At 40.8% G+C, this 25,575-nt stretch overlaps 1 protein-coding gene across 1 annotated transcript in view; it reads left to right on the top strand.

Moving 5' to 3' along the window:
- The first annotated feature begins 14,439 nt into the window (after window positions 1–14,439).
- The window catches only part of LOC132816355 (ETS-related transcription factor Elf-1-like), a 141,177-nt gene continuing 130,041 nt past the window's right edge, over window positions 14,440–25,575 (top strand). The window contains exon 1 of the mRNA XM_060825812.1: window positions 14,440–14,523. The gene's annotated coding sequence lies outside the window, so the exon portion shown is untranslated. The remainder of the gene's footprint in view (window positions 14,524–25,575) is intronic.

Here is a 25,575-nt window from a genome sequence, read left to right as displayed (position 1 = left end):
AGCACCCAGTGCACATGAGCAGAGCAAGGAAAGCAAATACATCCAACGATAAAATATTATTCCAGAGCTATCTCCTAAACCACACTAAATCTCAGGATCATTGACCCACTCAATCCAAGTGGATACTGGACATTTGATGTGACTAAATAGAAGTTCAGAAACATTAATCATAATACTGAGAGATTCTTTTCATGTCAACTAATTTTAAACAACTTGTAAATTACCCTAATAGGAATTTTTTCTTGATTTTTCTCATTTATTGGAAATGGATTTGTAGAATGTGAAATAACGGTGAAATCATTAATGGTTTTAACAGAGAAAGTCACTAAATATCATTCCTTTTGAGGCTGCCCTTTTGTTTTATAAAGTAATTTGTCTTGTATCCAGCAGCACTTGCTCCATCAGAATTTCAGGAACATTAACTGATGTTGATTAGTCAATGAAGTCCAAGCTAGTTAAGGAAGTGACATTTCTTTTTCATTAGCAAGTATAAATTGAATTGTAAATTGGCAACAAACATCACTTCCCTCCAATGCCTTAGTTTAGTCATGAAGATCAAAATCAGTCAGGATTGCGTATGTCTCAGAACAGAACAATGTTCAGCACCAGCACAATTTTCTTTCCCCGAGCCACTCATCCACCAAAGATAATGACAGATCATTCCTTCTTGGAATTTCTTCATTGCCTTGTGAGGCTGTGCTTGGCCCCAGATGGGAAATATAATCAAGAATGTGGAGCAAATGGAAATAAATCCATTTGTTGGTCTTTCCACAACTTTGGTTCAATCAGTCAATAACATCAGTAAGAAAGAATATGCTTAGAGAGTTCCAGTGATAACAGAACCTGTTAAATTTCAACAGAGGGGAAATAAGGCACTGTCAATGAACAGTATACAATCCTTCAGACATAAGGTCCCTTTGGGCCCCCAGCAGTTCATGTTTAATGCCGAATGGGTAAAGATGCAAACCAACCCAATACAACCTGAGATGTAAGTTGTTACTAATAAACAAAGCTTCTTTGTTTGTAATGTCATATCATCTTCTTAAATAGGCTTGTAAGACAGTTCACAACTAGGAATCTGTATATGACATTACCAGGCAAGGGTGTGAGTTATAGCTGGGACGTGAAGGTTTATCGATGCCTTCCGAAGTCAATTCGTATAAGTACACAAGAAAGATAATGTCAATTTATAATTAAATAAACTAACACGATGGCACTATATGATCAGCAACAATATGGAAACATTGTATACAATTTCACTCAATTATTTTTATTAAATGACTGTGAACATCCATGAGAACTATCATTAAAAAGGACTAAATTATAGTGGGTGAAAGACCAAAACTAAACAATAGACATGGTCTGTTCTTATTCCCAATCTTTTTTAATGAATGGAAAGGACTTTGCAAAACTTGCAATTACAAATTTATTTGCTATTTAAAAGGAAGAAGAAGCTGATTGAAAAGTAACGAAGCATGCTTGGTAATCAAATAAAAAGAAACTTCAAAAGATAGATTGACGACTATTCAATCTGTGCAACAAATATGTATTTTTTACATGGTCTGTGATATTCACAGTCTATGATGGAGTTTTCAATTCCTTGTCATTTCCTCTCAGAGATGATCCCATGTGTTTGCAGCAATGGACATTGATTTATTCTGTAGTGTTTGCAAATTTTGCTATAAAGAAAGCCTTTAACCAGTTTGTTACCTTGTTCTCATCAGCTATTGCACTGTGCTAAATATATTGGGGCTGTTTGTCTTTTATTCTCCCTTTTGTGTCAAATCAATCACTTGATCTATTTGTGATAATGTACTTTGACAAAGAACACAATCAAGGGCTATTTTCCAAAATATGAACAACCACATTTCATGAATATTGCCTCTCTTGCCATGTCACATGAGGGACAAATTAGACATCCTGTTTACACTCAATCAGTTAAGGATGATTCAGTTCCACCAGAAACTGTTTCCAATTCTCAATAAACAGAAGGCAGAGATTTAAAATAATTGGGAAAAAAAAACCAAAGGGGAGAAGAGTAGGCATTTTTTTAAGTAGCCAGTAGTATGATCTGCAATGCACTGACTGAAAAAGTACATGCAAATTCAACAGCAACTTTGTAAAAGGAATACGTTATATACTGGCAAAATAAAGGGAAAGGGCGGGGGGTGTGTCTTACTGGAAAGGTTTTTCCATTAGATGGCACAAACACACAGTACTGAAAGGACTCTTTCTGTGTTATACAATTGACTTTTCAGAGAACACCTCTGGGATACCCGGACCAACCAACCCAACCACCCTGTGCTCAACACTTCAATTCCCCCCTCCCACTCCACCAAGGACATGCAGGTCCTTGGACTCCTCCATCGCCAGACCATAGCAACACGACGGCTGGAGGAAGAGCGCCTCATTTTCCGCCTAAGAACCCTCCGACCACAAGGGATGAACTCAGATTTCTCCAGTTTCCTCATTTCCCCTCCCTCCACCTTGTCTCAGTCAAATCCCTCGAACTCAGCACTACCTTCCAAACCTGCAATCTTCTCCCTGACCTCTCCGGCCTATCACCCTCACCTTGACCTCCTTCCACCTATAGCATTTTCAACGCCCCTCCCCCAAGTCCCTCCTCCCTACCTTTTATCTTAGCCTGCTAGACACACTTTCCTCATTCCTGAAGAAGGGGTCATGCCCGAAACGTCGACTCTCCTCCTCCTTGGATGCTGCCTGACCTGCTGCGCTTTTCCAGCAACACATTTTCAGCTCTGATCTCCAGCATCTGCAGTCCTCACTTTCTCCTAGAAAATTGTATCATATAACCTCCTCCTTTAAAGTTGCCCAGCATTTGATCAGACCAGGGCAGGATTGTCATTCATGGTCATGGTTCATTTGATTTCCTTGAAACCTATTTTTCTTTGCATGAAGTTAAATTATCTACATGTGAAAATGTTAAATCCACTAGAAATGTTGCAGATAAGTACAATGTTTGCAAAAAAAACAAATGTAGATATATATTTATTTCAAGTTAGAACAAAACACATAAACAATAACATAAATGTTGCATTGAAAATTTGTACCCTAAATATGCAAACAGGTCACTTGTCCTTAGAATTTATTAGAATAGTGTTCTATTCGATTTCTTGTCCTAAGAATGATGTAAGCTAGAACAAAATCTTTTACAAAGTCTGTGACAACTATCAATAAAAAATTCAAGTTTATTCTGTATGGTGTAAACAAAATGGTGACATCCTTTATAAAGCAAGGAATGTATTCCTCAGCTAACACTGAAAATAAATAATGAGACATCATCAAGGCATGTTGTGGTAATAGCTCAGAGATAGAGAGTCCTTTTTTTAGGGTTTTATATTAGACTGAATGAACCTCTGATCAAATCAAGAGATTTCCAAATGCAGTCTCTGTTGGTATTTTTGTAAATGTCATTACTGGACCTTGTTGGACGCAAAACAGAATGATCACTGTCCTGGTCATTTGTTTTTCTGGGTTTGGGGAACATTCTGTAAACTTGTCGAAAGCTGGTGTTTTGTGCGTACCAAAATTAAGTTGAAATTTCAAGAGGTTATGAATGAAAACTATTAGATAAAAAATATGACAAGGGGACAGGAAAACACAATATTGTTGTTTTTTTTAAGCTATTCGATAAAGATGAAATAAGATTTTGTATATTTTAAAAGGAATTGCCTTCCTGCCCCATAACAATGCAGCAAAGGTTTTGCATTTTGTTCTGACTAATACAGTAATAAACAGTTTTCACAAAATCATGTATTCTTTAGTAATGTTTGAATGTGACTTTATTCTAATGTTACATGTTGATAGAATCCATGATCACTCATCATTAAAAGGTAACTGCTAAGGGCTGCAGTTTGAGTTGTACCAATCCCGCATCCTGTATTGTAATATGACCTGTCATTATAATGGTACAGGCTGCAGTTTAAGGTTGATGCAGAATTTGCAAATCTGCAGAACACATTGTTTTAATGTGTAAAAAACAAACAGCTTGTGGTGAGGCAATGTGTTATGAAAGCAAAACACAAATAGTGTCACTCACCAATAATCCCACACTCTCTGGAGAAGCTCTCTATCATCTCTCCTCTGACCTGGGTTAGTCCGCTGTTTTGGGCCTTGTCTTAGCGTCAAGGTCCATTCATTTGTATTTCCCATATCATCCTTATGCTTCCCCAAGTCCCCTTCCCCATCACTAGACATATCCTCACCCTCACCAGCTTCCAGGAAATTCAACCTTTGAATTTGTAAATGAGGGTTGAAATCTGAAAGGGGGTTGAAATTGCTGACATTGCAATGAAAACCGTCTTTTTGTCCCTGTATCACAAATACAAGTTCAAATTTGGGCCATTCCAGACTTTGTTCAAGTCACAGAATCAACAAACCTTAACAGTAATGCACTGTTGTAAGAACACTGGATTGTCAGAGCTACTGCCTATTGGATGAGAGACTAAACGAAGGCCTTTTCTGACTCTTTAGGTGATGCTATTGGCATGGAAGTGAGTTCTTTAAATGTTATAACTGACATTTATCCATTAGCAACAAACCAATTTAACCAAACATGAAAACTCAATACTTCCCATAGAAGCTTGTTGTACACATTTTGTCAAATGTGTTTAAGATGAGATTTCAAAATAATTTGAAATGTGAAGCATTTTCAGATATTTGAGAAATGAATAATTCTGTGTTAATAACACTGTCTGTCTCTGCCTCTCACTTTTCCTTCCTTTTCTACTCAATTTTGTTTCTCCATTTTTTTTTTCTTAAAATATCTGTAGTATGTTATGGAGTGCATACCTATTTTTTCAGAAAACCAAATGATTTTGGAATGTTGAGATTTAGTTGATTAACTGACAACCACTAAGATGTCATTTTCTGCATTTCAGAAAAATCAAGCCAAATCAAAACTGTCCTCCGAGAGTGATTTCAGATGAACTACCGCCTTTTTTGTTCCTGTGTATCATAATTTAAATATATCTCTTGCAATCATAACCATTTACATTTTTATGTCCAAAATAAATCCTTTAAACAGTCCGCCAATTCCTTAATATGTTTTAGAGTCATAGAGTCATGGAGATGTTCAGCATGGAAACAGACCCTTCAGTCCAACTCATCCATGCCAACCAGATGTCCCAAATTAATCTAGTCCCATTTGCCAGCAGTCAGCCAAATTGCTCTAAACCCTTCCCATTCATGTTCCCATGCAGATGTCTTCTAAATATTGTAATTGCGTGGCCTCCACCACATCCCCGGTAGCTCGTTCCGTACGTGCATACCCTCTGAGTGAAAATTTTGCCCTTTAAGTCCCTTTTAAATCTTCCCCCCCCCACCTTAAACTTATGCCCTCTACTTTAGGACTCCCCTACCCGGGAGAAAAGTCCTTGGCTATTATTAATTCATAAACATGTTAAAAGGAGGGGATTACTTGAGAAAATAAAGTGTACATAACTGGTAAAGGCAACATTATCATGCAGTATTATCTCACAGAAATTTCAGAGAATGCTGTGAGTCACATTGTAACGTGCACAATATTACAAGCAGTTCCTAGCTAAGGAAAAAGAAGCTACGAATTCAGGTTCACCACAAATCACTGAACGCTTTGCCCCCAGGCCACTGTTAACATCACAAAATATTTTTAAAATGACATCTCACAAGTTATGAGATTTTACACTATGAGTACAAATTATTTTTCGCCACCTGGTTAATGATGGGATCTATGCTGTGGATGTGACAGTCCACTTTGGAATTAAATAGGAGAACAATTAAACTATGTAATCTCATAATTTTGAAAAATCAGATCCGTGTGTTCCTCCTCCTGGTTTACGAGCAGAGATTGAAGCATGAGGACCCAGTTCAGAAAGAATTTCAGTGTTGGTCTGAGGCAATGAAGGGATTCTATGGCACTGCTTAGCGTCAATGGACTGGTCCATATTCAAGAAATCAGCGACCAACCTAAATGAGTATTCCAATACTGTTACAGATTTCATTATTAAGTATGTAAAAGACTGCAGGTCAAATAATTTAATCCGAATATTCCCCAACTGGAAACCATGGATGAACTGGGAGATCCACTTCCTACTGAAGTCCTGGTCTGAGGTGTTCGAGTCAGGTAACACTGACCTCTACAGGAAATCCAAGTACAACCTTCACAAAGCCATTCAAGATGTCAAGAGGCAATACCAAGCTAAGTTAGAGTCCCATACTAACCACACGGATGCCCATTGTTTGTGGCACAGTGACATCACACAATGGGCTACAAAACAGAATCACAGGCAAAAGTACATCCTTCCCCAACAAGCTGAAAATATTCTACAGTCACTTTGAACAGGAGGTCAGTGATACCATGTCACCTATCCCAACAGCCTTGAATGTGCCTGTGCACATGGTTACCATGGCACACATCAGATCGTCCTTCTTGAGAGTGCACCAACAGAAAGTGACTGGCCCAAATGGGAAAGCATTCAGACTCTGTGTGGAGCAGCGGGTGGGAGTATTCACTGACATCATTAATTTCTCCTCATTTTGATCTGAAGTCCCCACCTGCTTCAAGAAGACCATTATCATCCCAGTGCCAAAGAAAAATCATGCAGCATGCCTCAATGACTACTGCCTGATGGCGCTGAACCCCATAATTATGAAGTGCTTCGAGAGGTTAATAATGGCTCACATCAGCTCCAGCCCCACAGCCTGCCATCTTCCTTTGCAATTCACCCACCAGTAGATGCCATCTTCCTGGCACTACATTCGTCCCTAGATCATCTAGACGACAAGGATACCTATGTCAGGTTCGTACCTATTGAGTACAGCTCAGCCTTCAACACCATCTTTCCAAACAAACTCATCTCTAAATTCCAATTCTGCTTCCCATTCGGTAACTGGATTCTCAACTTCCTGATCCACATGCTGCAATCAGTCAAAGTAGGCGACAACACCTCCTCCACAATAATCATTAATGCTGGTGTCCAGCAAGGCTGTGTACTCAGCCCCCACTATACTCCTTACACACTCATGACTGTGTGGCCGAATTCTGTTCCAACTCCATTTACAAGTTTGCTGATGACACCATTGTTCTAAGTCGGATCACAAACAATGATGAAATAGAGTACAGGTAAGAGATTAACTGCTTCGTGGTGTGGTGTGAAGACAATAGTCTCTCCATTAACAGCAGCAAAACGAAGAAGCTGATCATCAACTTCACGAATAAAGTGAATAGTACATCCCTGTGGTGCCGGGGTGGAAGTGGTTGACAGCATCAATTTCTTGGGACAGATGATCACCAACAATCTCTCCTGGTCCATCCACGTCAAAACAATGGTCAAGAAAGCACACCTCTACTTCCTCAGAAGGCTAAGGAAATTTGGCATGTCCTCAAAGACTTGCACCAGGTTTTACAAATTCACCATAGAAAGCATCCTACCTGGATGCATCACAGCATGTTATCTCAACTGATCTTCCCAAAACCACAAGAAACTACAGAGAGTCATGAACACAGCTCAGTCCATCATGCAAACCAGCCTTCCATCCATTAACTTCATTTATACGTCCAACTACCTTGGGAAAGCAACTAACATAATCAAATTCCCCTCCCACCCTGGTTATACTCACTTCCACCCTTTTCCATCAGGTAAAAGATATAAAAGCTTGAATACATTTACAAATAGATTCAACGAAACAACACTTTTCACTGTACCTTGGGACATGTGACAACAACAAATCAAATCAAATTAACAACAATAATAAATTGTTCCTCAAAGTTTTAAACTTTTTAAATTTATTTTATTTCAATGTCTTCCTTGCATTTCCCTGTTAGTCCTTTTTTTTCTTTTCATTCACTTTCCTTTCCTTTCTGTAGCTGAGTTCTGCCTTTTGAGCCAGGAATTCTGATGCTGAATGCTTTTGAAATAGGGAGCAGAGCTGAAACCAACACGATGGTACAGGATAGTCAGGGGAAGTCAAACCACAACCCCTCTGGCAGCAGCCAGTTTGCTGTGTTCTGAGATTTAAACGTTCAGCAACACATCCAGACATTTTGACAGCTGCTGAAGGATACATGTTGAAGGTAGTCATGAGGTAAGCATGGCAGTTGCTTCAGGAATTAGGATGCCAGGTGGGATAATACAAGGTAAAGAGTAATAAATAGCATGCTTCGTCTGCCAGGTGCCAGACAGAGTGGGGAGGAGGAGTTAGTGTGTCCTGTTAATGGGTACTGATGGCATCAGGACCACTGATGGCAGGTTAAAGCTGGTGGGCATTGGGGAAATGTTGGGGCAGTAGCAAGGGATAGGTATCAGATCCCATTCGCTTTGGAATCATGTTGAGTTGTATGCGGGAGGTGGTGCCTGCTGTAGACTGGGGGAGTGGGGGGAGGTGAGGAGATGGTGGAGGGGAGCATGGAATAGTTTTCAGGGTCCGGGGCATGTAAGGGTTTGGGGGAAGTGTAGTTGGGGAACAGACGTAGTTGGGGGGACATCATTGGGGGTGAATGTAGTTAGGGGAGGAGGTGTAGATGGGGGCATGGTGTAGATGAGGGAGAGGTGTAGTTGAAGGGCAGGGGAGATGCGGAGTTAGACAAAATTTTGTTTTATCATCCGAATTTTCTTGGGCAACTATTTCTGCAGCAGAACTGATTGAATTATCTACATTTCATAAAATCATAGACCCCCTTGAATATGAAAGCAGATCATTCGGCCCATCAAGTTCACACCAACCCTCTAAAGAGCGCTCTCAATAACTCTGCACTTCTCATGACCGATCCACTTAACTTGCACGCTATGGGCAATTTAGCATGGTCAATCCATATCTTTGGACTGGGCATTTTATGGATTCTCTCAGAAGGTTCCAGATGCCAAGGAATTGCCTAATTGGAATAATGATCAGAGACATTAGTTCAAATGCTATAGAATCTATGTTAACTTAGTAAATACATCTGAAATGAATAATAGCTAGTATCAGGTTAGAGCTCTCCTCTCCTCACACGCAGGCCCGGGCATCACCTCCCTGATGCAATGGTGTCCACAGCAGGTTGGGGATTTGTCAGCAATGTTAACTTCTGCTAGTCCGAAGGCTTGAACCATAATCAAAGCTGAGAGTGACAGTCGCCTTGACATTCACTGGTGGCAGCATCCCCATTGTGCTGTGAGACAGTTGGGTCTTTTGAAGGAGATGGACCAATTCAGCAATCACCTGCTTGTGATTTGTAATAACTGTTACGTTAATATCAAGAGTGCCTTGTTCGTGGTGTCAGATTGTGTTACATCACATGGAACTGAGTGAAGATGTTTCTGATGGAGTCTCGCAAAACCATATTGCTATCATTAAGTAAATAGTTAGTAAATCATCATTAGTTTGCATTAGAATAGGTTTCAGTCCTCATCTGTCAAAATCATCCAAGACTTGGATGTACTCTTAATTCTTGGCAATAGCAGATTATCAGTGTTTACCCCAAGGGTCCTACCTGAGCCTGAACAAAGTTGGGTGTGTGAAAAGCTGATTCTACAGCAGAGTACATTCACGAAAATGCCCACAGCAAATAACTGAAGCAACTAATCATGACTGGAGTCCCAAGACATAAGCAAAGTGATAAAAAAAAGCCTTACCCACTTCCTGACCCCTTGGACCACACAAAGAACCTCAACCACACCGCATACACCAGATGAACTGGTGTCACCATGACGACAGGTTCCAGTCCATTTCAGACTTGCTCAGAAGTCAAACAAGGAATCAGGTGAGTTTATCCTGTACCCAACCAGTTCTGACTAGCCTGAGGATTGATGAAGAAATTGACAAGAATTTATTAAATTCTTCAGACTTTTAAATCGGGGCTCAAACCAAGAGTAGACCAAGTGTCGTCTAGCCTGCATGACCAAGAGCCAGGGTAGACTATTGATTCAAAAACAATTGAGCAACAATTTCCTTCAACTAACTGCTCAGAAGAGCAAAGCCATTTTCTTTAGACCCCTTCCAGAACTCCAATTTCTAGTTACTAAACCTAGTACTCTCTCTTGCCACCATTTGAGATTCAAACGAATTGTCACAACTTTGGCACTGTGTTTGCCATCAGTAAGTTCAGCCACTTATCCACATCATCACCAGGACTGCACACGTTTTACATCTTTGTATCCTCTGAGATAAAATCTATGAATTCCTGAGGTAAATATTTCATCCAGTTTTGTTCTCCATTAGGAGCAATATTTGTATTTTGTCCTCCCTAATCTATCCATTCCAAGTTCATTTTTTCTCTGTCACGTTTCCCTCTCTCTAACCTTGACTAAAATCTGTAAAATCTCTCACCTTTTCCAGTTCTAATTAAACCTGAAACACTGTGTCCCCGAAATGGCTCAGACCTTTGGAGTTTAGAAGAGTCAAGAGTGACCTGATTGAAACATATAAGGTTCTGGGGGGCAATAGCAGAGTGGATGTGGGAAGGAGGTCCATTCTTCTAGAACCAGGCACCATTGTCTAAAATTCAGTGGTCATCCATTTAAGATAGACAAAAGGAGATTTTGTTTTCTCTCCCACAGAAAGTCATCAGTCATAGCGTTATACAGTACAGAAACTGATCCTTCAGTCCAATCAGTCCAGGCCGAACATAATCCCAAACTAAACTAGTTCCACCTGCCTGCTCCTGGCCCATATCTCTTTCCTATGCATGTATTAATCCAAATGTCTTTTAAATGCTGTAATTGTACCCATATCATCCGCTTTCTCAGGAAGTTCATTTTATACGCGAACAGCCCTCTGTGTAAAAGATTTGCCCACATCTCTCCTCTCACCTTAAAAATGTGCCCCCAGTCTTGAAATCCCCCACCCTAAGGAATTTTATAAACTCCTACAATCCAAAGTCTTCACCTGCTTCAAGATGACCACCATCATCCCTGTACCTAAGAAAGCACATGCAATGTGCCTTCATGACTATCACCCACAGTCTCTGACCTCCATGTAGTTTTTGCACTCCTCCTCCTGATAAATGAGTGATTCCTTAGCTCCTAAAGATAGACACATCTTACAAGGACACCAGAGAAGATCTTAAGAGATTGCCCTGGAGACATTCAAAGTTACTCAATGAATCTCTAATGTTGCACCATTTGTTGGACATCCTTATATGATAGGGAGAGAGGGTAGTAACATACCACCCAGTTACAAGTGTTCACTACTTCCAGGCATAGTGGCCTCAGCTTAACTAAACTTCCTACAGTGTGGAAACAGGCCTTTCAGCCTAACAAGTCCACACCAACCCACCGAAGAATATCCCACGCAAACCCATTCCTCTACATTTACTCCCTGACTAATCCACATAACCTACACATCCCTGAACACTATAGGCAATTTAGCTTGGCCAAATCACCTAACCTGCACACCTTTGGACTGAGGGAGAAAATCCATGTAGAGGTGAGGAGAATGTGCAATCTCCACACAGACAGTCACCCGAGGCTGAAATCGAACCTGGGTCCCTGGCACTGTGAGGCAGAGATGCTAACCACTGAGTCACTGTTTTGAGCTACTGTGTAATGTGGCATATTTCAATATTGTATCTTAATGTTCTCAGGGGCCAGAACTCCTTAAAGGGACACACATAGCCTGGGATGAATTGGTGCTGGTGATGGAAGTGCTCAGTGACTGGCCTCCTCTGTAGGGTGAGGGCGGGTGGGAAGGGCAGTTCAGTTGAGGGCATAAAGTGGGCAGCTGCCTGAATTATCGTGCACATTTGGAGGTGCTGTGAACTGCTACAAGTTCAGATGGGAGTGTTCAGCTCCTTGCAAGGGAGTGCAGAAGCAAGTTCAGTCACTCAGAATTGTGTTTCCTCAGGCATCAGAACATATAGTCAAGTGACATGCAATGGAGTGTGAGGTCACACTGTGCCGACTTACACAGCAACATTAAACTGATGACAAAAATGATAGACTAACTATACTGATTTTAACACAGTCAGCCAAGTGGACCTCAAAGAATATGGTCCAATCAGGGAGCCCTGGCTGACAGATTTAGATAGGTAGGTGTGTCAGACATCCTGGTTCCACCCCCCCAAAAGCTGGCTCTGAGGGAGCTGGATGAGTGTCATTTATAATGCATGTGTGAATAAAGCCCATGAGATATAGGGCTTCGTGGAGTTATTTCACTAACCACTTCAGGTTGGATGTTCAGCCAACACTTCCAACCTCACAGCACCATGGACCCAGGTTCGGTCCCAACCTCGGCCAACTCTCTGTATGGAGTTTACGTGTACTGCTCGTGTCTGCATGCGTTTTCCCCAGGTGCTCCAGTTTTCTCCCTGGTCCAAAGATGTGCAGGTTAGGTGTGTTGGCCATGCTAAGTTGTGCATAGTGTCCATGGATACGTAAATTAGATGGATTAGCCATGGGAAATACAGGGTTATAGGGATCTATGTGGGATGCTCTTTAGAAGGGCAGTGTAGACTCAATGGGCTGAATGGCCTGTTTCTACATTGTACAGAGTCGTATTTCCTTCACTGGAAACCTTGCATTTCTTGAGACACAAAGATGGTAGCAGAAGTGGACATTTTATCTGCCATGATTCCCAAAGATGGTTTGATCCACCTTTGTTTATGCTATAATTTTTATCTCTGTTTTGGCATGGGAGGAACCAATTCCATTGCACTCTATTGTGATGATGTTATCATTTTAAGAGGTGTATTTTGTCCTGGTTTTAGTTTGAAGAGAGGTTGTAAGGCAGAGGTACCGAGCTGGCTACAGAAGACCACTTGAGTAAACAGCTTGGGTTGTCTTGGGTTTTTGTTTATTAGTGGGTGTGGCTAGCTCCCACCAGTCCCAATTTCTGGGTTTTGGCTTTTTTTCAGGAGCTTCAGAGTTGGAAGCTTCAGTGAATGTCGCCAGGCTGCTACTCTCTCTGAATTTTCTCTTGATTGTTTTCCTCCTGGATTGGAGAACCGCATGTGAGAATCTGTGTCTGAAATTCCCTTTTTGCCAGGGGGTGAGTTTTTGAGATGTTACTAAAATGGGACAGTTAAATAGAAATAGTTAATGTATCTAATAATCTGTTAAGTTTTCCAACAGTTAGGTTATTCTAAATTCCTCTTTCTTTGGTTGTATTTTTAATGACAGTGTTAATATAAATTGTGTTTTGCTTAACGTCGAGTAGTTTGACCAGTTGCGCTGCATCTGGAACATGGCATTTTACATTTGCCTTCAAAATAAGAATAAGTTAGGATCTAGGCTACCTTTTTAGAATATTTTGCGAGAGTTTGGACTTATCCATGTCACCATTCTTGCCCAGCACTGCCAGAGTGGAGATTCCCCAACTCTGGATTCCCACCTCCCAGATGAAAATTCAGCATGAACTCTGTTTTTCCCTCAGGCCCGTGTTTTGTTTTCACCCAGGTTTCTGCTTTTACTGCATCAGTGCTTTAGCTCTCTGTCGCCAGTCAGATTCTGAAGGCGTTCAGGACGTTATTGATTACTCCATGATGGAAGACAGTTTTCTCAAATATTACAGCCTAGAGCACAAAAACATTATTCTAATCCAGTGAGTTCAGGTTTCTGCTCCACTGGCCCAGATCTAATCACATGGCAATGATCCAAGGTCTAGTTCCCCACAGATCACGGAGCTGTGTCCTTATATAACACAGACTTTGTGATGTCTGTCGCTGAGCCAAACTGATTATAAATATCAATTCTAAAATTACACTTTCTAATCATTTATCTATAAATCAATGTCAACAGTGGCTCAACACAACACCTTCATCTTGAAGTCAACAGGAGTTTGGAATCAAGATGCACCTTAGACACTGAAAAGTGCCCAGACATTATTCAGTTGGCATTTGTGGGATCTTACTGTTTGTCATGTTTCTGAAATTGCAACACAAAACTCTTCAAAAGCTATTTATCAGCTGTGAAGCAGTTTGGGTGGTTCTAAAATTATGAAAGGTGCTACCTAATCATAATTATATATTTTAATAACACGAAACCATGTCTTTTTTTTCTAATTTATGATTTACCACATTTACTCAAAAAAAGGCTTTCACATGACAGTTATTGTGACCAAAGGAAACTGAAAGTGAAAAATGTTTAGGGGCACTTATTACTTCATAACTCAAGAAGGCATTGAGACCTCAAAGTCCAGTCCGTTCCATGCTCCTTTGCTTTTTTCACAGTGTTGAAAAATGTCCTGATCAGGCAGCTTTCAGACCTTCTGCATGTCCAGACAGGAACATCTGGAGCAGCAGGCTGTCAGTAACTGGAATTGTCTGGCTTGCTCCAGCCTTTTACTCTTTGCTTTGTGGATATGCTCCCTGCTGTTTTCTTACCTATTTGCAGTTTCATGAAACCAATTGCTTACCTACAAAATTTGCATGTGTGCAATTGGGTGCAATCATTGGCCTGCAACAACATGGGTGTGACACTCCCAGAAACACTTTGGTACAGATTGTGACTCAGAATCAGTACTTCCCTAATCTCCAGTGGCCATATTTCACAGCAAGAAAATTCACATTTTCGTTTGGATTTTTACAAGTTGATATATGTAGAGGATAATGTAAGTAACATTGCATTAAATTAGCTGATTCAGAGGTGGAAATATTGAGGGGGCTGCTCTATACCTATTGTGCAAATGGCAATATGAACTGGGTGAGTTTAACACACCTTGATCTCTAATAGAACATCGCTGTGCCATGTTAGTCTGTGATTATCAGTTGTCAGAGAAAAGTATATGGTATCGAGTTTCAGATTTGTTGTTGCTTATCAAAATCATATGCAGTTATGGGAGGCAGTACAAAGTGAAAAGAGAAATGATACTAAAACATGACAAGAAGGAATAACCTCTCAGGTAACTGACATCATTGGGCATTCATTTGTGCAACCTATGAATGTATTTGGGAATTAAGTACTGTTGCAGAAATCAAGGTTTTCAATACTGTGTGCTACTGGTTCTATGTGGAAATGTGGGCAGCGAATCTTTCTATTTCAAATAATTGTGAGAGAGGTTGGACTTGAATATAAAGGGTGTGGCAGTAAAACATTGCCTGAATAATTTAATGTTTGCTTTAATCACTAACTGGGACCAAAAGTTAATCTTGGCACTCGAATCATTGTTGAATGTTTCTGACTTGGGAAGGATTGCTCTCGCAGAACTTGATTTTTGTTTTGTTGTGTTTTGGATTTTTGCTTTTTTACTTAAAGTATCTCTAGATGGTGGATGTAGCCCAGTGGCATAGTCAAGTAGATGTGATTACTCTGATGTTTCATCAACACAACATTCCACATTATTGTCCTACTAGAATCTCAATGTCAATGAACCAACATACTGCACAGAAAGGCAGCTACTTCTCTGTCTGTATATACCTCTGCCATTTATGAATGGATTTCATCCTGTTCAATTGCACCACATGCAAAGAGTCACTGAGTTACATTTTTCATTTGGAGAGTGTGTGTCCCTCCTGGGTAAATGCTAGATCCACCCATTCGCATCCCCCTTGACAGATGGTTGGATTTGAATTTGATTATAAATCTGGATTAAGAGTCTAATGATGACCATAAAACCTTTCTCAATTGTTTGGAAAAATAAATCTTGTCCACTAATGTCCTTCAGTAAAGGAAATCTGCCATCCTTACCTGGTCTGGCCTCCATGTGACTGCAGAACCACACTAATGTGTTTGACTCTTAATTGCCTTCTGGGCGATTAGGGATGGGCAATAAATGCTGACCTAGCTAGTGACGCCCACATCCTGTGAATGAGTTAAAAGAATTGCAAGAATTATGGAGCATAACCACAGAATCACATTAACCACCCCTTTTGCCGACCGTAGCATTCCATTTGATCATCGCTGATCTGTGTCTTACCTTCATTTTCCATTATTAACTCTTGTCACCCTTCACACTCTTGCTTTCAGAAATTCATCAGTCTGTTTTTGTTTTCCATTCTTTCAGCTTGTATAAGCAGACAGAGCTCTAGCTTTATCCTGGCCTTTCTAAGAGTGCTTCCTAACATCATCCTGAAGCTTTAATTTGGAGGTTCATCTTTTGAATTCTCCAGTTTCTTTTTAAGCAATCCACATGTTGTTATCTAAGGCTGGCTACATTATTGCTTGCCATGTGGTTAGTTTTGTTGTCACCATCTTCTTTTTCAGCAGAGATCTACAAAAGCCAGGTGGTCCGGGGTGGTAGAGGTCATCCATTTGACTGTCTTCAAGAAACTAATTAATTACATGTTAGAAACTAAGTACAAATTACACTGAAATGATAGACGCTGTTACAGAGGGGGACTTGATGGTGGTCCGTATTGTCTTGAGATCCTAACCTGTTCTCTAGTAAATGTGTGTGACTACATTATTGGTGATATTTGAGGTACTCCTCAGTATCGACCTTCCCAGAGCATTACACTCTTATACAACATCTTCCTCAAGCTTCTTTTCCCATCCCATTAGAATTATTAATGTTAGAAATGGTGGCAGTTGCTCCACCTTGAAGGCTTTTGAACTCCTGTTTGTAGATAACCGCTGTCCTGTTTTTTTGTGTGTGTGTGTGTGTGTAGTTTCCTCTATGTCAGAACCAGGTAAATTTGTTTAGATGTACCCTGGCTCTTTGGATATTGACCTGTGGTTTCCATGGAGATATATGCAGACACGGGGAGAATATGCAAGCTCCACACAGTCAGCCAGCTGAGGCTGAAATCGAACAGGTCTCAGGCACTGTGAACCAACAATGCTCACCATTGTGCCAGCATGTCTGTCTTTGGGAATTTCACAACTGGCTGTTCCTTAATGGAATGTTCCTGTGGTTTGCTGATCCATAACTAACTGTTCCAGGGCTGCTTTTTTTTTGTTGAATTTAATGAATTTGAATCCTTCTAAATTAAGATTGGGATTAAGGACATCATTCATACTCAAAGTGGGAATTTTATGATTTAGGAGTACAAATGTAGGTTCTCTGACATTCCTTGAGTTGGAGAGTTACTTGCAGCATACCTTTTATCTTAAGTCCTACACTTCCTGGGCCATGTATTTGCACTGTTGACTATAGACAGTGTGTTGAATAGTCCAGTGATCTGACCAGGGGTGAGAACCCCAAAGTGAAACTCAAAAATCTGTTTTCAAAAGAGGGCTGATACAATCAAAAATGATTAGATTAGATTAGATTAGATTCCCTACAGTGTGGAACCAGGCCCTTCAGCCCAACAAGTCAACACCGACCCTCTGAAGAGCAACCCACCCAGAACCATTCCCCTTACACCTAAAACTACGGGCAATTTAGTATGGCCAATTCACCTAACCTGCACGTTTTTGGACTGTGGGAGGAAACCAGAATACCCGGAGGAAACCCACGCAGGCATGTGGAGAATGTGCAAATTCCACACAGTCAGTTGCCTGAGGTGGGAATTGAATCCGGGTCTCGGCACTGTGAGGCAGCAGTGCTAACCACTGTGCCACCCATAAAATAGTTGCAAATGTAAATTTAAGTGGCTGTTTGGAGAGGGAGACAGACCCATAGAATGCCACATTGAGAAATGGGAAGAGCGCTACAAGGAAAAACCCTTAACACAGGCTGAGGTAAGTCAAAACAGACCAGCCTGTGACTTCTTTTGATGACAAAGATAGCCTGAAGTTGACTGTCACCACAGTTGAGGAAAAGAAAGGACAAGTTCCGAAGAAGGGCACTAAGAAAGCAGTGAAGTGAGTGCCAGCAAAGAGCAGCAAGAGGAAGAGTAGAAAGTCCAGGATAGGAAGTTACATCTGTGCAAAGCAGCAAGCAGATTTAACAAGACAACTCCTGGTACCCATTGTGCAGAGATAAGACAGGCTGGACCACCATCATGAAGATGTAGAAAAGACCTCTCCCCTAAAGCAATGTCTAGGTCCAGAAAAACTGGCTGCAATTTTAAAATGATAATTTCTGTATTCTCTCACCAAAAGGCTACTTCAGAAACACTTGGTTTTCCCCCCGGGAACACCTTCCACTTTGTGCAATTTTGTTTTTAAATTTTAAATGATCACCTGATTAAGGAGCAGTGCTCTGAAAGCTAGTGCTTCCAAATAAACCTGTTGGATTATAACCTGGTGTTGTGGGATTTTAAACTTTTTAAATTAAAGACTGTTTTACCTTGTAGCCTCTTGCATGAGTAGCTGTTTGTTGTCTTGCTTTTTCTGTAACTGTGTTCTACTTAGGTCATTTTCAGAAAATGCAGCTGTATTCTAGATAAAGCACTCCTTTTAAGGTGCTGGACTCCATACCACAGATACCCAAGGTCGTCTTCAGCAGGATATCTGTGTGTCTGTCCTAGTTGATCTGAATTTACTCCTGTGAAGGATCTTGAGATTTTTTTTCCGGATTCGTGGTATGATCTTTAGTTGCTTCTCTATATTTGCATATTACATGCTTTCAGCTTACTTTGTACCTTGTCTTTGCCATAATATGACCGGTCTCCTGCGTACTTCCAATGTTCTTCGGAATCTGTGATGTATTTGTTTTTTCATTCCACAGAGGACAGTAATCAGAGGTATGTAAGTATTCTCCCTCTTAGCTATTTGCTGAGGCAAATTGTGATGCCTTTGTTACTACCCTAGCTGAGATTAACAAAATCTAATGAGCCCTTCTAATGGTATAAGTAAGGACAATCCGTTTGCAATGTGGAATTTTCAGTTGTTCAATAGTTGTTTAATTATTTTGTGCTATTAGTCAAGCCTGAATGGATTTGCAGAGAGAACAAGATATTATATTGAAGTAAGAAGCTGTAAGCATTAGAGTAGATCTCACAAAGACCCAAAACACAATGACGGGTAGTCAGTAACAGAGGGCATAGAATTAAGACAATTAACAAAGAACTGTAGGGGAAATGTGGATTTCGTTTTGTTACACAGTGAGTTGTGATGAGCTGGGTGGGCACTGCCTGAAAGAATGATGGAAACGGATTTGACAGCAATTTTCAGAAGGAAATTCCATCTGTACTTAAAGGAAAAATTTACAGGGCTGTGATGGAAGAGCTGGGAAATTGAATTAATTGACTAGTTGTCACAGAGTTTCACTTTGAGCTTAAAAATGTATTCAAGGAAAATTAGAGATTGGTGCTGGAGTCTTTCTGTTTAAAAACAGTCCCATACTGTCCAAAAATCTTTATACTGAGCCAAGCCTAACCTGCCACGCTCCATTCTTTTGAGTCCAATGTAAGTATTATCATTGGACTTCATTCTACTGAATGAATGGACCTCTTGTGATGCAGATACTGAATGTCAGTGCTCGGACAACACCTTCTGCTGCCCATGGACATAGACTGTCAATAATGTCATCTTCTCTGGAGATCTTCCAATCATGGTCTCCTACTCGTAGTTCCTGAAAATCTCAGTCTAGTTCTGCTTCCTTCCAAATATCCACAAACATGCTTCTCATAGACTGACTTTGTTTCAGTCTTTTCCTGTCTCATGCAACTTACCCTTCAATCTTATGGCTTTATTTTTGCCCTCACTTGTCTAATTTTCTATCTACCTGCCTACCTATATCTATGTCTCCTTCTGAAAATATTTTAGAAAACAGCAGGTTATCATCCTGGTGTTGTGTGATTGTTAACCTTTTCCACCCCAGTCTGACACCGGCACCTCCACATCTTTCTGAAAGCATTCTTTTCCCTCTCCACTCCAATACACACGCGCACGTGCATGCACACCCACATACACTCTTTCATATTTCAAGCCCTCATGAATCAGAATAGGTCAGTGTGCAGACACAGCAAGTGATGCGAAGATGAATGGGATGTTGACTTTCTTGCTAGGGAATGGCATATAAAAGTAGAGAAATATTGCTACTATTATATTAATGCATCAGTGAGACATAAATGTGCACATTTGTGATCTCCTTATTTAATTGTGTTAGAAGCAGTTCAGAGAAAGTTTATTCGGCTCGTTGCTGGGATAAAGGGCTGATCTTGTGAAGAACATGGGAGGCACGGTGACACAGTGGTTAGCACTGCTGCCTCACAGTGCCAGAGACCTGGTTCAATTCCCACCTCAGGCAACTGTCTGTGTGGAGTTTGCACATCCTCCCTGTGTCTGCGTGGGTTTCTTCCGGGTGCTCCGGTTTTCTCCCACAGTCCAAAAATGTGCAGGTCAGGTGAATTGGCCATGCTAAATTGCCCATAGTGTTAGTCTGGGTGGGTTGCTCTTCAGAGGGTTGGTGTGAACTTGTTGGGCTGAAGGGCCTGTTTCCACACTGGAAGTTATCTATCATTTGTCTTTTTGAACCCCCACTATTCAAGTTTATAACAATGAGACACAATCTTATTTAAAACATGTAAGATTGTGAGGGAACTTGGAGGGGAGAATATAAAGTTTCCTCTTATGGTGAAGATGAGCTAGTTTAAGAATGAGGTCTCTCTTTTTCCAACTTCGAGATTAAGGAGATTTTTTTTCCCCAAGGACCATGGCTCTGCAGAATCCATTTCCATCAAAAGCAGTGAATGCTAGGTGAATTAAATTGTTCAAGGCTGAATTAGTTAAATTTTTGATAAATAATAGACTGATGGATTATGGGTGGGTGGACATAAAAATGGAGTTGAGACTACAATCTGATTAATTTATCAAATCTTATTGATGGCAGGGCAGCCTCAAAAGGCTGATTGGTCTAATCTGTTCCCATGTTTCTGTTGTATTGTTTCTGATGTGCTTCCATTATTCTCCTGTGAAGATTCACCCATACTCAGCAATATTGTGAATCATATTTCTGCAATTCTGCCTTCACCCTCCTTTCTTGTGGGAGCACCTTCTCTACACAAACCTTTAAGCCTCCACCCTTCCCATATCCCACGGGTCCAGACAGTCCGTCCAGGTGAAACAGCAATTTATTTGCTCTTCTTCCAGTGAGATTGTGTTGTTTGTTCATGATTTACTCTGAACTACACCAGAGGGGCCAAAGGCGAGTCGGGTGATTGCTTAGTGAAGCATTTACGTTCATACTGCTAACATGACCCTGAACTTCCAATCAGCTGTGTTTCTAATTCCCTATCCATTCTGAGATGCGTATCCACAGCATCCTACACTCATTTGAATGGAACTGAAAAGCTCATGGAATCATACCTGATATTTCATTTAGAAGTTTTACTACTTTCCAGACTCATTACTGAATGCAATAATTTCACACCATAACTTATTTGTCCCATTTTTTTGTTCCTGTTTGATGATGATTCTGTTACCACAATTTCCACCCACTTAGACCCATCTTTTGTTTCTTTACCTGTTCTATTACCATTCCCTTTTTACATTACACCATCGACCATTTTGTGATTTAATTGCTCCCATCTTCCATCCTATCGTGGACTGTTCCTAAATTCTCTGCCTTCATATTGCATAAAAATTGTTAGATTTCCATCATTTCCAGTTCTGGATGATGGAACGTTGACTTGGTAATTCTGGGATAACTGTTTTGGAGCCTGCAAGTGCAACATGCAAAATTATACCCGAATCAGGCAGAAGTCCAAGTTTCAGTTTCCTGCTGGCAGGTTGAGACATCGAGGTTAGATCGGCAGCTTGTCCTTACTGTTTCCCGTCTCTCAATGTCCTGTGCAGGATCACAGTTCTTTACACACCACGAACACTCAGTAATACAATACTTTTGTTTCATTGTATCGTATCTTTAAGGTTAAAGTCAGCAGTGGCAAAGAATTCAGATTGATTTAAAGGTGGCCTTTAGCAGTTGTCAAAGTAATTGAGCAAGAGAATGGCAGCTTACATGGAGGTTTGGGACCATCAAGGGCACTTATAGCAATATAGACTTGAAGAGCAGGCCATTCAACCACCTCAGGCCTGCTCCATCATTTAGTATGATCATGGCTGCTCATTGAGCTCTATATCCAAATCCCGAGTGTGTGTGTGTGTGTGTTGAAGAGCCTGGAAATGCAGGCTAGTCCAATCCGTAAACTGGATGTATCTGTCTGACCGAACTGGATCCTTGTTGTAGAGATTACAAAAATATTTACTGAAGAGGGCAGAAAACATTTACAGGGATTGGAGGGTTTGAGCGATAGGGTGGGACTATTTTCCCTGGAACGTTGGAGGCTGAAGTGTGACCTTATACCGGTTTGTAAAATCATGAACGTACCAGATAGATGAATAGCCAAGATCTTTTTCCTGGGGTGGGGGAGTCCAAACCTAGAGGGAGTAGGTTTCGGGTGAGAGGGGAAAGATTTAAAAGGGATCTGAGAGGCGGCGACTTTGCACAGAGGGCGGTGTATGAGCTGCTAGAGGAAGTGGCTGGTACAAATACAACATTTAAAAGGCACCTGGGTGGATACATGATTAGGAAGGGTTTAGAGGAATTTGAAACAAGTGCTGGCAAATGAGGCTATGTCAGATTGGGCTGTCTGATTAGTGCAGATGAGTTCAACCAAGAGATGTGTCATGAAGGTTCTGAGAGGATGCCACATATCGAATGCCATTGTCTGTTGCTGTGGGTTTGTGTGGCCAGTGCCCATGGAGTGTGCCCTGCGATGTTGCTGCCTGGTATCCAAAATGGAAGTCCCTTGGAGTGAACGGTGGGCTGAATTCACCAGGTACGCACTCTGGGTTCCATAATGACTTGTCTTGGCCTTTAGCTTGTTTGGAAAGTAAGAGAGAAGGCTGAACATTGATGAAGCATGATGGGCCGCTATCGAGATATTTAACATGCAACAATCCCCCTTAAATGGCAGCTCACTGCTGTGGGAGAAACTCGCCATACCACTTGTTAGAAAGATGCTTCAACTGTCAAGATGGGCCTCACTATAAGATTCCGCCTGCTGAATAATTACTTAGTGTTAATATTTCGAGGGGAGGAAGAATTTAGTATGTTCAACATCATAAGAAAAATCATATTAAATCAGAACAGAAACGTTCCAAACCGATGTAAGCAAAATTATCCTAATGAATAAAAGTAATAATCCTAAAGAGTGTCAAAATACAGAGGGCAGGATGGTGGTAGATGAGAACATTGTAGTGCCCTGACTATAATCTTCCAAAATTCTCTTAATTTAGAAGCTTTCTTTAGTAGCACAGTGATATGTGGAATTTTACAAAGGTGACAAAGAGTAACTAAGGAATTATAGATTGGTTAACTTAAAATGTATTGTTTGCAGAATTGCTGAAGTTCGTAATGAAGGGTAGGGTGATTGAACACATTTAAGAACAGAGTAGCAGGTACTGAGGAACTCTGCTCACCTGAATATTTCCCTCCCTATCATAAACTATCTGATTTGGAAATATCTCGTTGCCATTTCATTGTTGCTGGCTCAAAGTCCTGGGCCTTGTTCCCAACAGCAGCCTGAGTACCAAATGGACTGCATGCACAGCAGCAGTTCAAGAACGTGGCTCACCACAGCCTGGGTGATCAATGTTAGAGAACTTGTTAGTGACCCCCCAGATTCTGGGAATCCATGAAATGAACAGTAATCCAAAAGAGCCAGTGTGGATTTGTAACAGGCACGTCATGTTGTGACGGTTTTGAAAAGCTGACTGAAGTAGTGGATAGGGAATGTCAATGGATGCTGTTTATATGGATCACTGGGAGAAATTTAATCAGAGACTGTTGGGTAAGATTGAAGCTCCTGGAATTGAAGATAGATAATTGAACTGTTTAGAATACTGGTTTAACAATAGGAAATAGAACTGGATAATGGGCAGTGACTCCAATTGGCAAAATTTCATGTGGTGTCCCACAAAATACTTGATTTTGTTCTCCAATATTAGTTATTCATTAATAAATTAAAAGATGCAATATAAAGCTGTAAAATGCACATTTGCTGATGATACAAAGGTAGTATTATAAGCGGTACTCTTGGAAACACAAGATTACAAACTAATTATTGTGGATTAAATGAATGGGTAAAGTGATGGCAAATTGAAATCAATATATCAAATGTAAGATCACCACTTTGGACAGAAAATTATAAAACTTTCGAAATGATGACAACTAAGAGATCGTTCAAATGTTATGAGGAGGCACTAGGCTTTATTATCTATAGGATTAACATAAAAGAGATGATGTCTGGTTTCAGCTTGACAAAGGAGGAGAAAGTGAGGTCTGCAGATGCTGGAGATCAGAGCTGAAAAAGCACAGCAGGTCAGGCAGCATCCAGGGAACAGGAGATTTTGGTGGTGGGAGGTGGGGTCATGGTCAACGGGGCAGTAGGAGGAGGTGTCCGCGCACTGGCGTTTAGCTGAAGAAGGGCTTTCAGAACTTTCCTGAAGAAGGGCTTATGCCCGAAACATCGAATCTCCTGTTCCCTGGATGCTGCATGACCTGCTGCGCTTTTTCAGCAACACATCTTCAGTTCAGCTTGACAAATGCTGGCTCAATCATATTTTTTATTCACTCATGGGATGTGTACATTGCTGGTTGAGTCCATTTTATTGCCCATTTCTAGTTACAGGCTACTGATTTCCTTCCCTAAAATACATTGCTGTTAAAAACACATCTGCTAAATCTATCGTGGTTACACACTAACACTAGTTTCCACACATACATACAAAGAAGGACAACATACACAACCTAGGACAGGCAAAACAGAGACATGCATGAGAATTCTTGGAGGCATGGCATTCTAATCAGAACTCCAAAAAACACATCAACTTGGATCTCATCTACCTTCCCTTGGGGAACAAAAACGGAAATGACATCACCCACCTAAAGAAACCAAGACCTATAAGGCGGGACATACCACCAGCACTTCACCAGAGACACTCACTGATGATGTTGCCTCGTCATTGTGACAAAATATCTGAAAACAAACCTTGCAGTTCAGAGAGCTAACTTACAGGCTTCTCATCAACCTGAGCTACAAATCTTCTCAAAACTTGTTAAGTACTTATACAGTCACCATTAGATCAGACTATTATTCCAGTTTTTTTATTCAATTCATCTACCGTGCCGAGACTTGCATCCATGCACCCACAATATTAGCCCGGATTCTGGATGGCTTCTCCAGTGACATCAACATGACGAGCTTGCCCCCACCCCCACCCCTACCTCATGCCCCCATTACACTCTCACGGCACACAGACACACACACGCACACTTCTGGACAATGCACCTTGAGTAATATGTCAGCACAGTGCTGGGGAAAAGGGCACACCTCCAGGGAGAAATGTGGATTAATCTGGGGAGGTTGGGGCATGCTTAACAAAATGTATATAATTGTGAAGTCACAGAACTCCTGCTCCACAGCAGGGATTTTCTTTTTCTCTAATGGGCAGCTGCTGCCAAAGAATCAACATAATATCTAGATACACTCCTTCGAATAGACATCTTGTTTTCATACTGAAGGGACCTACCCTCCACCTGCCCCAGACACAACAATAAAGAACCCCACTAATTTAGCAGTGCAACCAACGTCTGCCCAGATCAGCTATTCCATTGCCAAATTACTATGCTTCTGCATTTTTTCAGGTCCAATTTCTGAGACCAATGTCAATCTGCAATTTTAATGTAGGTATCCACATCCACTGATTTTTAAATGGTTTAATAACTTGTCTAAAGTAACAGTCAAGAGAATGTTGTATGACTCGGTAGAGTGTTTCTTTGCACTTGCTAGATTTTTGCTATTGTGATGGCGATGCACAAGATCAATGTTAT

Source organism: Hemiscyllium ocellatum, chromosome 6 (assembly GCF_020745735.1).
Source record: "Hemiscyllium ocellatum isolate sHemOce1 chromosome 6, sHemOce1.pat.X.cur, whole genome shotgun sequence".
Classification (NCBI taxonomy): Eukaryota; Metazoa; Chordata; class Chondrichthyes; order Orectolobiformes; family Hemiscylliidae; genus Hemiscyllium; species Hemiscyllium ocellatum.
This window is presented reverse-complemented; position numbering and strand designations above follow the sequence as displayed.